At 38.0% G+C, this 13,709-nt stretch overlaps 1 protein-coding gene across 1 annotated transcript in view; it reads right to left on the bottom strand.

Annotated features, from left to right (window-relative positions):
• The window catches only part of LOC135224511 (uncharacterized), a 475,768-nt gene extending 463,766 nt beyond the window's left edge, over positions 1-12,002 (bottom strand). The window contains exon 1 of the mRNA XM_064263554.1: positions 11,944-12,002. The gene's annotated coding sequence lies outside the window, so the exon portion shown is untranslated. The remainder of the gene's footprint in view (positions 1-11,943) is intronic.
• Positions 12,003-13,709: the final 1,707 nt, after the last annotated feature.

Raw genomic sequence — 13,709 nt, 5'->3', positions numbered from 1 at the left:
TGAGACAGTGTCAGATGAAATTTCATCTGCAGTTTTAATCCCTTTACCCTGCAGCATTTGATAAACCTTATGCATGCCTGGTGCAGAAATACTACCTGGTAACTCATCCACAATTACAACTCTCATCTTCGTAATCCTCCTACCTAAAGAAACTAGAGGTGTCACAATATCAAAGTGTCCCTCATTTGGCTGGAACTGAAAACCTTGCAAAACAAGTTGTTGACTCTCAACAGTCTTTAGCTGTAGTGCCGTAGCTAACTTGGAAGTAATAAATGAAATCTCCGATCCAGGATCGAAAAAGCAGCGAACATACTGTCTTCGAATTATCATTATTAGATACCTTGACCTGAGCCGTAGCTAAAGCAGAAGAATATTTGGACCCAGCACTCTTTGTACTTGAAACTACACTCTTAACTTCAATGTTTGTAGCACTGTTAACTTGCTTATCCGACTTTACAGTACCATCTGATTTCACCTCACTTTGCAACTTGCCTCCAAAATTTCTGTAGCAAAAAGCTTCATTATGATTAGTTTTATTGCAGACAAAGCATTTAACAGGCTGCAAACACCTGCCATTATGCTTATTTCTTAAACATCTAGAACACCGTCCTATATCTACCACCCTACTTCTTCAGGAAGTTGCATCAGTATACTTTGAGCATCGTCTGGCTCTGTGACTATCTGATGAACACAATAAACATTGGTTTTTAGAAGATGTTGCTTCAACTGAATAAGTTCCGATCTGAGTCTTATCTGTAAATACCTGCCGTGTCTGGTTGGAGGATTTCACTTTACCTCCAACTTGAGATTTGCCACTATCCTGTGGAAATTTATCACTATCAGACTGTAATTTGCCACTATTTGGCATCCTATCAAGAAATTCAAGGTGGTCAACTGTAAAATATTTAGTGTGAAATTTCTGAAAAATGAACATCTCTACCTCTGTAGGCAACTTGCTCTGTAACAGAACAGCAATACGCCAATGGGAAGACTGTAAATCAGTAACATAGTGTTGAAGAGTCTTCATAATTCTTTCAAATCCTGCTTAAACTGCTCCAATTCCTTAGCAGTATTCTTAAGCTTAACCATATTGAACAACTGAAGCACTAATGTTTGTTTTACCTTCTCTGGGTTGGCAAATCTATCCTGCAAAGCTGCAATAGCATAATCATAGTTTGGTCTGTGACCTGAAATCCTGAGACATCTAACAATGCTTTACCTTTCAAACATGACTTAAGGTGTGTCATTTTCAATACCTTGTCCATATCCTTAAGATCATGAACTAATGAACAGAAACTGCCCCACCAAGTTTGCCATTCTTCTACCCTTCCATCAAAGCTATTAATCTTTACTTCAAGTAAATGCACCCTAGCACACTGTTGTGTTGGAACAGGATTGAAAATTCCAGGAACTGCACTCTGTAGTTGATCTAAAACATCTAATAATTTATTGGTCTCTGTATAATACAAAACTTCATATTGAGCAAGATTCTTCTCAAGGACATCAAACTCATCATCACTCAAAGAATCTCTCTCGGAGATATATTGATCCCATACATCCAAATATTTGTTCCGTCGCTTTTGCAACGTTTCCACATTGGCTTTTACAGTCATCAAAGTTGGACTAGCTACACCAATAGTTGCTGTAGCACTACGTAACGATCTAGTAACAGCTCCCTTGAACCCATCAGTAATCTTGAAATTTGCCATGATACAACTTAACGAAATATGATTCACTAGCAAACTGCAACTTCAATATGGATCTTAAACCAATTTCATATACCTTTTAGCAAAAGCAAATTGCTAGCTGTAAATTAGTCAAATCAGTAGGCAAAGCCAAGAGCTAAAACTAAGAGGCTAAACAAGCCAAACCAAAAGGCTAACAAAGCCAACAGCAAGAGACTGACCATCCAGTCAAAATGGGCTAAAGGCCAAATCCAAAGGCTGTTACAAATAGCCAAAAACCTTAGGCTAGCAAAGCCGCCAACAGCAAAAGACTGACCATACAGTCAAAATGGGCTAAAAGCCAAATTACAAAGGCTGTTACAAATACCCAAAAACCGTAGGCTAGTGAAGCCAACAACAAAAGACTGACCATACAGTCAAAATGGGCTATAAGCCAAATACAATGGCTGTTACAAATACCCAAAAACCTTAGGCTAGCAAAGTCAACAGCAAATGACTGACCATACAGTCAAAATGGGCTAAAAGCCAAATCCAAAGGTTGATACAAATAGCCAAAAACCTTAGGCTATCAAAGCTAAGAGCAAAAGACTGACCATACAGTCAAAATGAGCTAAAAGCCAAATATAAAGGCTGTTACAAATAGCCAAAAACCTTAGGCTAGCGAAGCCAACAACATAAGACTGACCATACAGTCAAAATGGCCCAAAAGACAAATATAAAGGCTGTTATAAATACCCAAAAACCTTAGGCTAGCAAAACAAAGAGAAAAAGACTGACCATACAGTCAAAATAGGCTAAAAAAAAAAACCAAAGTCAAAGGCTGTTACAAATAGCCAAAAACCTTAGGCTAGCCTAGGCTAATTCCACAAATAAATGTGCACCTGACAACAAAATTCAAATGAAGTTTTAGGCTCAAACTCACTAAGCCACCCTAGTTAGCATAAATTCCAAATTGGTTAATACCTAATACCCAAATTCTCAAAATTTTTTCTTCCAAATACAACCCAGAAAACAAATAAATATGCCTTACAGTAATATTACAAATTTCTTTGCAATCTGCGTAAATATAACGAGCAGGCTATATATGTCAAATTATTAGGTAGGTCTGAAAATAGGAGACGAAAATACTAGACTAAAATTGGGCTAACTTTCAAGTTACTGAAAGGTCATGCTAGGTAAACACAAGTTATGACTGAATCCAAATAATAACGAAATCTTAGCCTAGCCTATATGAATGTAAACAAGGTTGGGCTCTGCCATAATGATGATAACTGCCAACTAGTTTATGCAAACGAGAACCAAGATCTGGGAAAGGTTTGGCTATGATGATCGCGGATCCGGTTCAAAGGACCAAAAAAAGAATTATTACTGTGGTGAAATTATATCCTCCGATTGCTCAAAATGGTCCACAGCACATAATTTTCTTTAAGAAGGCAACAACAGTAGGAATTTTAGGCACTGGAATTATAATACAAACCAGAAATCAACTTGTGTTTACCTTAAAATCGCTGGTAGTCGCCAAAAGCTGAGACAAGAACTAACCTAGCATTCTTATATAACCCCTATACACATTTGGCCAAACATGCAAATTAACTTATATAAGAAAAATAGTTGGTTCGATGTCTTCAGGAAGATAAATACACTTAATTACATAATATAATACAGAATGGCAGTGCTCGCCACTATCGGGACCCACGAAGATTTCCTTAATTAAATTGCCATGTGTGCACAGCAACCCAGACAGCAGCACATTACCCCAACATTAAAGAAAATATAAAACTTTAATTGCCTGTGCAATACATATTGAGCTATTTGTGGTAATAATTATTTTTTCTTAACACGGCTTTTTTTCGTGAATGATTTGTGGATGAAACCCGATTTTCAAAAGTACAGAATATGTCAAGAGAGCAAGAATGACCGCAGCTTGTGTCTAAAATCTTCCACGTCTTTTTACAATCTTTAAATGCTACAGCAACTGTCGAATGAAATCAAGATTAGGGTATGAATTTCTCAGAGAATTAATTTGAATATTATAATCCTTCAAATTTTATCTAGCATAGTGCAGCACAATCTTGGCAGTCATATCATATCGCACAAGCATAGGCCTATCGATAGATATACTTAATTCATTATATTTTCTTCTGCCTTTCCCCCATCACAAGTCCATCACTAATACTCTCTCTCTCTCTCTCTCTCCACTTCTAAAACATACTTTAAAAATATACATTACCACTCAATCTCCCAAAGAAAATATAATGAAATTAAGTAGTTATAAATAGGCCTAAGCTTTCACGTGAGCAGATTTTGCTCTCTCTCTCTCTCTCTCTCTCTCCACTTTTAAAAAAAATTTAAAAAATATTATCACTCAATCTCACAAAGTAAATATTTATGAATTAAGTACCTCTATAGATAGGACTATGCTTGTGTGCGCTCTCTCTCTCTCTCTCTCTCTCTCTCTCTCTCTCTCTCTTCCAAGTTCTTTCCCCCATCTCTCTCTCTCTCTATTTCCCAACTTTTGAAACATTTGAAAAAATATTATCACTTAATCTTTCAAAGTAAATATGATGAATTAAGTATCTCTATCAATAGGCCTATGCTTGCGCGCTCTCTCTCCCTCTCTCTCTATCGTCATAATATTCCATTCTTTACTGTATTGTTCCTCACGATTTCCACAAATACTACCCAAATTTTAAAACACTTTCTCTCACTGTTTAAGATCCGTCTTTAGTTACATATGAATTTTACGTCAGTTTTGTGTCAAACATTACTTATAATTAAGGTTTCACAGTAGGTTTTTAAAAAGGATGGTCGATATTTTACCCTGAACTAACGTTACCAAACCAATATTAACGAATAATATAGAGCCTGTTCTACATTCAAGTATAAATGATTATAGGACCGCTACAGAATCTTTATGGTGTAAAGTTAATGGAAATCTAGAAAGCAACAAAAGCTATGATTTTGAAGCTCCGCCCCCTTTCAAGAGTTGCCAGGTGTGGCATTATTGAACACTATATGTCCGAAGATTTTAAAAAAACTGTATCTTAACTTTCCTTGCTGCGTGTACATGGCAAACATAAATGCCGCCCCCCAATAACTTAGCAAATTAAAATTATTAACAGAGTGGGATTTGTAAACAAAGTATAAAGAAACCGCCATAAGACTTAATCTTGTATCTCAGTATCCTTCATCAATGATGGTTAACCTGATTTGTATTCTTAAACAGTTTCAGCATGATGATAGTGATAATGTAATTCTCTTCATCAGACAAGTATTAGTATTCATTTCTATTACCAGCACAAAACTAATTGCTTGCATATAAAATAGCAGTTACCAAATATTTTTATCATTCATATGAGGACTTCTATTCTGTCAGTTGTCCAACTCGGCTTGGAATTCACTAAAACTGTAGGCAGACAGTCCGTGCACCTTTTACGCTCGTGTTCGTGCACATGCACACACACACACACACACACACACACACACATATATATATATACATATATATATATCTATAATATATATATATATATATCTATATATATATGTGTGTGTGTGTGTGTGTGTGTGTGTGTGTGTGTGTGTGTGTGTTACCTAGTGCGGGTATTCTTCTTAGCTGTGGGTTAGTGTAAAGACATGTTCCTGTGTTTGAGGAGGGGCAGTAAAGTGAATTTATATCATAACAGGAATTGGTTACGCGCGGTTGCAATGTAGGCAGGTACTGACTTTTGTCCTATTAGCTTATGTTTTCTTTCTTTTTTTCTTTTTTGGTGTTAATTTACTCAACAGTGTGTTTTATTTTAATGTCCCTCGAGATTCGGTGGACATTAGTGGTTTTGTGGTATTAAAATACAGTGGAAAAGTGGTATTATAAGTTTTGGTTTTGTGCTTGGCATGAGAGAGAGAGAGAGAGAGAGAGAGAGAGAGAGAGAGAGAGAGAGAGAGAGAGAGAGAGGCAGCCGAGTGGACAGACGCTAACTCAGCGAATTAAGGGTTCGACATACGCTTTCTTTCTCGAACTATCTTCTTCCCGTTTTTTGTATACCAGCGTGACCTTGTACACTCGGCAAAGAAACTTAAGATACAGTTTTTTTTAAATCTTCGGACATATATTGTTCAATAATGCCACACTTGGCAACTCTTAAAAGGGGCCGGAGCTTCAAAATAATAGCGTTTGTTGCTTTCTAGATTTCCATCAACTTTACACCATAAAGATTCTGTTGAGGTCCTATAATCATTTATACTTGAATGTAGAAACAAGCTCTATATTATTCGTTAATTGGTTTGGTAATGTCAGTTGAGGGTAGAATATCGATCATCCTTTTTTAAAACCTACTGTTAAAAACCTTATTTATAAGTAATGTTTGACACTAAACTGACTTAGACACTAAACTGACGTAAAATTCATACGTAATTAAAGACGTATCTTAAACAATGAGAGAAAGGGTTTTAAAATTTGGTAGTACTTGTGGAGATCGTGAGGAACAATACAGTAAAGAATGGAATATTATGACGATAGAGAGAGAGAGAGCGTGCGCAAGCATAGGCCTATCGATAGAGATACTTAATTCATTATATTTACTTTGAGAGGTTAAGTGAAAATATTTTTTCAAATGTTTCAAATGTTTCAAATGTGGAGAGAGAGAGAGAGAGAGAGAGAGAGAGAGAGAGAGAGAGAGAGAGAGAGAGAGAGAGAGAGAGAATTATAGTACTGGTGACGGACTTGTGACGGGGGGGAAAGGCAGAAGAAAATATAATGAATTAAGTATCTCTATTGATAGGCCTATGCTTGCGCGATATGATATGACTGCCAAGATCGTGCTGCACTATGCTAGATAAAATTTGAAGGATCACAATATTCAAGTTAATTCTCTAAGAAATTCATACCCTAATCTTGATTACATTTGACAGTTGCCGTAGCATTCAAAGATTGTAAAAAGACGTGGAAAATTTTAGACACAGCGTACGGTCATTCTTGCTCTCTTGATATAGTCTTTACTTTTGAAAATCGGGTTTCATCCACAGATCATTCACGAAAAAAGCTGTGTTCAGTAAAAATATTTATTACCACAAATAACTCAATATGTATTGCACAGCCAATTAAAGTTTTATATGTGGGAGATCTTTCAGCCTCGCGGCAAAGAAATGCAGTTGTGTAGGGCTGTAGGCTACTACGAACCACTTCGTAATGGGAGCATATAGCCAGAAAATCTTTGAGCTGACATGCTACTTTAACCTTGATTAAGATTTATGTTTAAAGACAGTAGCTTTGTAAACAGCAATTAGTATTCGATCCATGTCAACGTCAAAGTAATCAAAGTGTGAAATCCGTTACGTTAGCCAGTATCCAGTGACTTGCGCTTTCCCGCTCGAAGTTCTAGGGCTCCTCCTCACATCATAGAAAACGCTCTTGCAGATGCAACTAGATTTGTTCAACCTACCTTAGTCGTTGCAACATTGAGTGCCATTGACGTCAGCTAACTTTAATTGCTTTGAAATACAAACATAAGTTTGTAGAAACTAAAATAATTGCATTCACCACTTACGATGATGCAATATATCCCCGTTCATGAAGCAAAACGAGTAAATATTGTCGTCGTGATACATAGTACTAAAATCAGAAATTCACATTCTATTTACCAGATCTCTCTGAATGAATCCATCTTAGAAATTCCAATTGTTTCGGACATATATCGTGTTTTTAAGAATCTGAACAGTTTTGTTTTGCAGTTTTAATTTATATGATATAATTTGCAGTATATTTTCATATTCTAGAGTAAATTTAGCGATATTATGTCTTTTCAGTAAAAACAAATGGGAAATTGGATGAACGAAAGCTAATGAAAACTGTATCTTCAGTTTTCTTGTCGAGTGTACCAGTTAAATCAGCTGATTAACCTTGAACCTGAGAAGCGGCGAGTTCATATAGCGGTTTATTGGGGTGGTGCATGTTTATGTTATCTTTTATTGGTGGATGATGTATTATTAATTTTTGTGTTGGGGTTGGTGTGTGCATAAATATATCAATGTTACTGAGGTCGGGGCAGAGGGCAGATCTTAAAGTATAAGAGTTTTCATAAAGAAATACGATGCAAATAGACACAGAATTTCCTTCTCCCCATTTGTGTGCAAAAGTGGAATATAACAGAGGATCGATCGATCAAAGGCAACAGCAGTTGCATTGCTACAATTTTTATAAACCAGGGCACACATAGAAAGTATGTAGAGTCAAATATTGTGGAATGTGTAAGAGTGTGGATCACTGTTGGCAAGCCTGTCCGTCTCAGATACGGAGAGATGCGAGACCTACACCTAAAAAATTAGGGAGTTACAATACGAGAACTTCCCAGGCAGGTCACTTAAGAGAGCAAAGGGATCGGCGAAATTTTTGGAAAGCCGATCAACAAAAAAGGGTACAGATGATTTGTACGTGCCATTTTGGTCTCGTGGGGGACACCCCAGAGCCCAGACCTATCGTATATGGAACAACGGAGGATGTGGGTATCCTGGTCTTTATTGACACCGGCGCTAGTATAAACTTGATGGATCATAATCTGTATCAATCCATGTTCTCCCATTACCCTTTGAAACCCTCAACGGAGACAGTGTGTGATGTGCAAGCCTATAGATGAAACACCCTGGGTTTTGTTAGAATACGGTTTACTCTGGGTGATAGTGTTAATAGAACCATTTTTGGTTATAAAAGGGACTGCGTTGGGCAACAGACTTTTGCTGGGCCATCCTGCACATAGAAGACACAAGATATCGGTCCATGAAGGTGTTAGTGGTATAACAGTTGGAATACCCAGTGTTCTTATCCCTAATGAGGACGCAAGTGAAACTAATGATACGGAGATTGCTGAAAATGGGGGTGCGTTTAGCGGTGCTAATGGTAATGATACTGGGGATATGGGGAGTGGTGATACCAAAACCCACACTGATGATACGGGGAAGATGTGGTGATGTTAAACAGGAAATTAGGGGCCATGGTGGTAACAATTTTGGTGGGTTTGACAATGTCGTTATGGGTGGTGATACTGATACTAATACTGATATTATTACTGATACTAACAATGGGGTCTTGGTGGATGGGGAGGTACTAACCACAAATATAAATGTGTTTTATCAAAGGATGTTATTTTAATGCCAGGTTCAAAGACTATGGTAAAAGTCAAATTTAGGAGTGAAAAAAACCACGGAAGTATGCATAATTGAGGGTAGCGAGAACCTAGAGGGGTTATTAGCACTGCATAAGTGAACAGTGTATCAAACACTGGTGTTACATGGGTAGAATAATTGAACTGTAATTATATAGTTAGGAAATACCAGAAGAATACATATGTTGTAGATCTCCAAGATTGGAGTAATGGCAGTGGTTCAGTGGCCATTGTAGAGGGGAAAACTGAGTTTTCAGAGGCAGAAATGCAATCAAGGAAGCAAATATTCAGAGAACATTTAGCTAGTGCAGATTATAATGAGCATATAGAAGCGGTAAGCGAGCTCTTGGCAGAATTTGGGAACACAGTAGCTTTACAAGGGGATAAACTGGGATTAACTAAAGTGTTAGAACATAAGGTAAACTTAGAGAAAGGTACAAAACCCATTTTTATTCCTGCATACCGCATACCTTTCAAAATCAGAGAATAGGTAGAAAAAGAGGTCAATAAATGGGAAGAGGAAGGAATCATTAGACCTAGTGTGTCTCTGTTTCAGTATGATGACTCTTGTTTTTATGTACAAAACCATTGTTTGTATTCCCAAGTTGTTTACATCATGGACTGACTCGTCCCTACCTCAGCAAGTGTGTTACACAATAAAATAATGCTATTTTATTGGGTGTATCATTAAAACATCCCACCATATAACATGGTGGCAGCGGAGGCAAGCTTCAAAAATGTATACAGAGAGAGTCGGCCCCAGATTTTGAAGATACTAAGTGGCTAAAATTAAGGTATTAAATCCGACAGCATCGTCTCCAAGTTGTTTTGGCTGGTAGAGACCTTCCGATGATCAACATTTTCGACATATAAATGTGAAGGATTGCGATCATCAAGAGGATATAACTTGGATCCAGGTATGATCATTCAAGTTTGCAACATATTGTGCAGTGAGCATAGACATTAAGAGTAGCCTATGCAACCGCCGAATCATCAAAGATTCCGCCACACGCCGCCGTTTTGAGTTGCCGATGCACGATGATTACCCGAGACGTTTTTCAAGAAGCTGATGTACGATGACTACCGATGTGTGCTAGCATTGCTGATACTGCCAGGCCAGGATGAAATTTTTACGTAGCCTTCGTAATTAATGAACAACAGTTACTGTGATTATTGAGTGATAATTTATGCCCATGTTTTGTAATAAAAGAGGGTAATTCTAAGCCCGGATTCCGCGGTACAGTAGACTATGGCAGTTGACGTTTCCCTATGTTATTTAACCTGCTGAACAAGAATTTAAAGTAATATTTATTCGGTCGACTGTAATTAAAGCGTAATTTACCTTTGAAAACAACATGAAGGTACAAGGGGTGCGATGTACCAATGTACCGAGTTCAAAGGTAAATAACAGATTAGTTACAGTCGACGGGCAAAATATTACCTTAAACTATTGTAAAGTAAGCAAAATAACATAGGAAAACGTTAACTGCCATAGTCTACTTCGACTGAACAATCTTCGAAGTTTTGGTTCGGGGCCAAGAAACGTAAACAAACCGCCATATTTGAATGCTAGTAGGGGGTGTGGGATACGTAACCAACAGGGAGCCTTATGTCCTTTAAGGAGGAGGGGGGGACCAGGGAGAGGAAGGCACAGGTACGAGTTGGTAAAGCCACGCTAGCATATGATGTGAAATAACAATTCCCAATAAATATCACCAACATCAAGAGCACTAAACCTTAGGAACACCAAAACAATTGATATAACTAAATAATGTACATAAAGATTAAGAACTTTACCTTAAATGTTACATAAACACCTTCCTTTTGAAGTCTAGCCTACATTCGTAGACACGAGGGCAAAAGGCTTTTCTCAAAAGGCCATGATTTTGACTGTACATTACCAACCTTTCATACTGCCCTGAGTAATTGACTGAAAAGTCTTATAACTAAGGAAACTGTTAACACAAGTACTGGGTAGAGTCGAGTCGAGTTGGTAATGGGCCTGGAGGAGTGGGAGGTGCCAGGAAATGACTCGGCCATCGTGGTGGTTGATAACATTTAAACTGAAATGAAATACACGGCCCGGAAAGCATTTTCAGGAGAAAATTGGGGTGGGGGCGGTGTTGCGCGAAACAGGGTAGGGAGGACGGGGCGGGGTAAATATTTATGCTTAAAAAAAAACATGAATGCGTGTATATATTTATATACAGGGTTTTACACATCTGATACTTAAGTATAAATTATCAAGTACAAGTCAAGAGGCCATTTTAGTGAATAATGAATGAAATATCAATTTTCAAGGATCAGATTGGCCAGTTAAGGGAGTAATTGAACTTAACAAGAAAGGCTGAAAACAATTGTAAAAATTGTGTAACCTGACTGATGGTGCTCTGCCCCCCATACCCTCCCTTAAAGAAAGTTAAAGCAAGAGTAACTTATAAGTTAGGATACTAACCTAACCTAATCTAACCTACCTAGTAGAAAGTGTTACCGTAACCCCCCTTAGGGAAGGCAATCTTAGAAGTGTAACATATAGGTTAGGATACTAACCTAACCAACCTAACCTAACCTAGTAGAACATAAACCCCCTTACATAAAGGCAGTCTTAGAAGTGTAACATATAGGTTAGAAAACCTAACCTAGTAGAACATGTTACCTGACCAGGGGGGCATACCCCCCCTTACACAAAGACAGTCATAGAAGTGTAACATATAGGTTAGGATACTAACCTAACCTAACTGGCCTCCCATCTTGCATCAGAGCAGCTCCCAGCCCATGCTGCGAGGCATCTACTTCAAGAGTAACAGGACTTGTTGTATTAAAATACAGTGGTACCTCGAGATACGAAATTAATCCGTTCCGAGGTTTTAGTATCTTGGACCACATTTTACATGTAAAATGGCTAATCCGTTCCAAGCCCTCCAAAAACACCCCAGTAAATTTCATAATAAAGCTAAATTGACCTATAAACAATGAAATACTACAACAATTTGGACCATTCAATACCTAACTTAATAACGAAATGCAAATTAACCTGTAAATAAAATGTATTAGTGCACATGGTATACAAGAAATACTGTACGTAAAATGTGGAAGCTTACCTTTTGAGTGATGCTATCTCCGAAAGTGGCGGCAGAGGAGGAAGAGGACAAACGGCAGATACATACGTACGTACGTACACTTAACTTTACAAAAAACTAAAATTAAAAAAAAAAAATTTCTTCACTCAAGAGGTGCTCTCCTTTTTCCATTTTCTGTGAAAAGATATGAGAAATTTTTTTTTAAAATACACATGACACAAACACCATCACAATGTCAACTCTGACTAGTAGATTCAGAAACAGTTGACGATCCCAAAACGAATACCGCATGCGTACTATAATGATGCTGGTACCGAGTGGCCAAGGCACGCCACCACGTACATATATGCATGATGGGAGGGACGCTGGCCAATAGGAGAGAAGGATCTCATGGCCGTGACTAGCATCAGGAACCAATGGGAGAGCAGGAGGATGGTGGCGAGTCTACTAGTACTAAGATGGCGGCGTGAGTTTCAAAATTGTTATCGGTGGTTCGGGCGAATCTCGAACTTTCAGAAACCTTTCATATCTTGAAAACTTTTTGTATGTAGAGCTGTTAAATTTTTTGTATTGGCTTTCGTATCTCAAGTTTTTCGTAAGTTGAGCCTTTCGTATCTCGAGGTACTACCGTAACGTAGTCTCATATCTGAATGAATTGCTTCCTTGAGTTCATCAAATGATCTCTGATGGTCAATGGTCCACTCATATGGGACTTCCTTCTTGAGTAACTGCCTTAAAACCTTAGTTTTCTCTGCCATTAGGGGTACAAAAAAGCTTAAGTACTGTAAAGTCCTAAGAAACTTTGTAGTTCTCTCACGCTTGATGGAGGGAGTCGTTGATTGATTTCATCTCACTTTGCAGGGTCTGGTTGCATGCCATCCTTAGACCATACAAGACTGTAAAAATTATGGTTTGTTGTCGCACATGGCATTTCTCAGCCCGAAAAACAAGGCCTTCTTCCCTGGCCACCTTCAGTAACTAATGAAGATTATAATCATGTTCCTGTAGTCTCTTCCATGAACCACAACGTCATCAGCTATACCAATTACTCCCTCTCCTACTTTTCCAAGAATCTTATCCATCCGACACTGGAAAATATCTTGTGAAACACTGAGTCCAAAATGCAGGCGGAGGAAATGATACTTCCCAGCAGGACTCTGGAAAGTGTCAAGTTTACTGCTCTCTTCATCAAGCTTGATTGACCAATAGCCATTTTTGGCATCCAACTTTGAATAAAGGACACTTCCTGACATCTTGTGCACTATCTCATCTTATGATAAGTCCTCTTTAGTGCAACATTCAGATGCTTAGGATCAAGACATACCCGCAATTCACCCGAAGTCTTCCTTGTAAAGGCTAATGCATGTATCCACTCAGATGTCTCATCCTCTGGGCACTTCTTCACAACACCAATATTTTCCAACTCTTGTATTTTTGCAATTATCTCATCTCTTAACTGAATTGGGTACTTTCTAGGCAGAACAACTACAGGGCAAGAATGGGGTTTTAACTCAGTATGGTATTCACCTTTCATCTCACCAATATCTCCAAAGCATTTAGGGTACAAATTGCACATTGCTTGTACATCAGGTATAGGAGTAGCCCTCGAGTTTTCTTGTTCCTTCTTGACACTTGATATATTCTTGCTTTCGTTTATAGCAATAATTCCTAGTCTCTCACAGGCATCACATGACAGAATTGCTGGTCCATTGGTATCACATGCATAAAAAAGTAATTCGACAACTGGGGACTTATCCAGACTTGTTGGTATTTCTATCGTTCCATAT

This window comes from Macrobrachium nipponense, chromosome 12 (assembly GCF_015104395.2).
Source record: "Macrobrachium nipponense isolate FS-2020 chromosome 12, ASM1510439v2, whole genome shotgun sequence".
Lineage (NCBI taxonomy): Eukaryota > Metazoa > Arthropoda > Malacostraca > Decapoda > Palaemonidae > Macrobrachium > Macrobrachium nipponense.
This window is presented reverse-complemented; position numbering and strand designations above follow the sequence as displayed.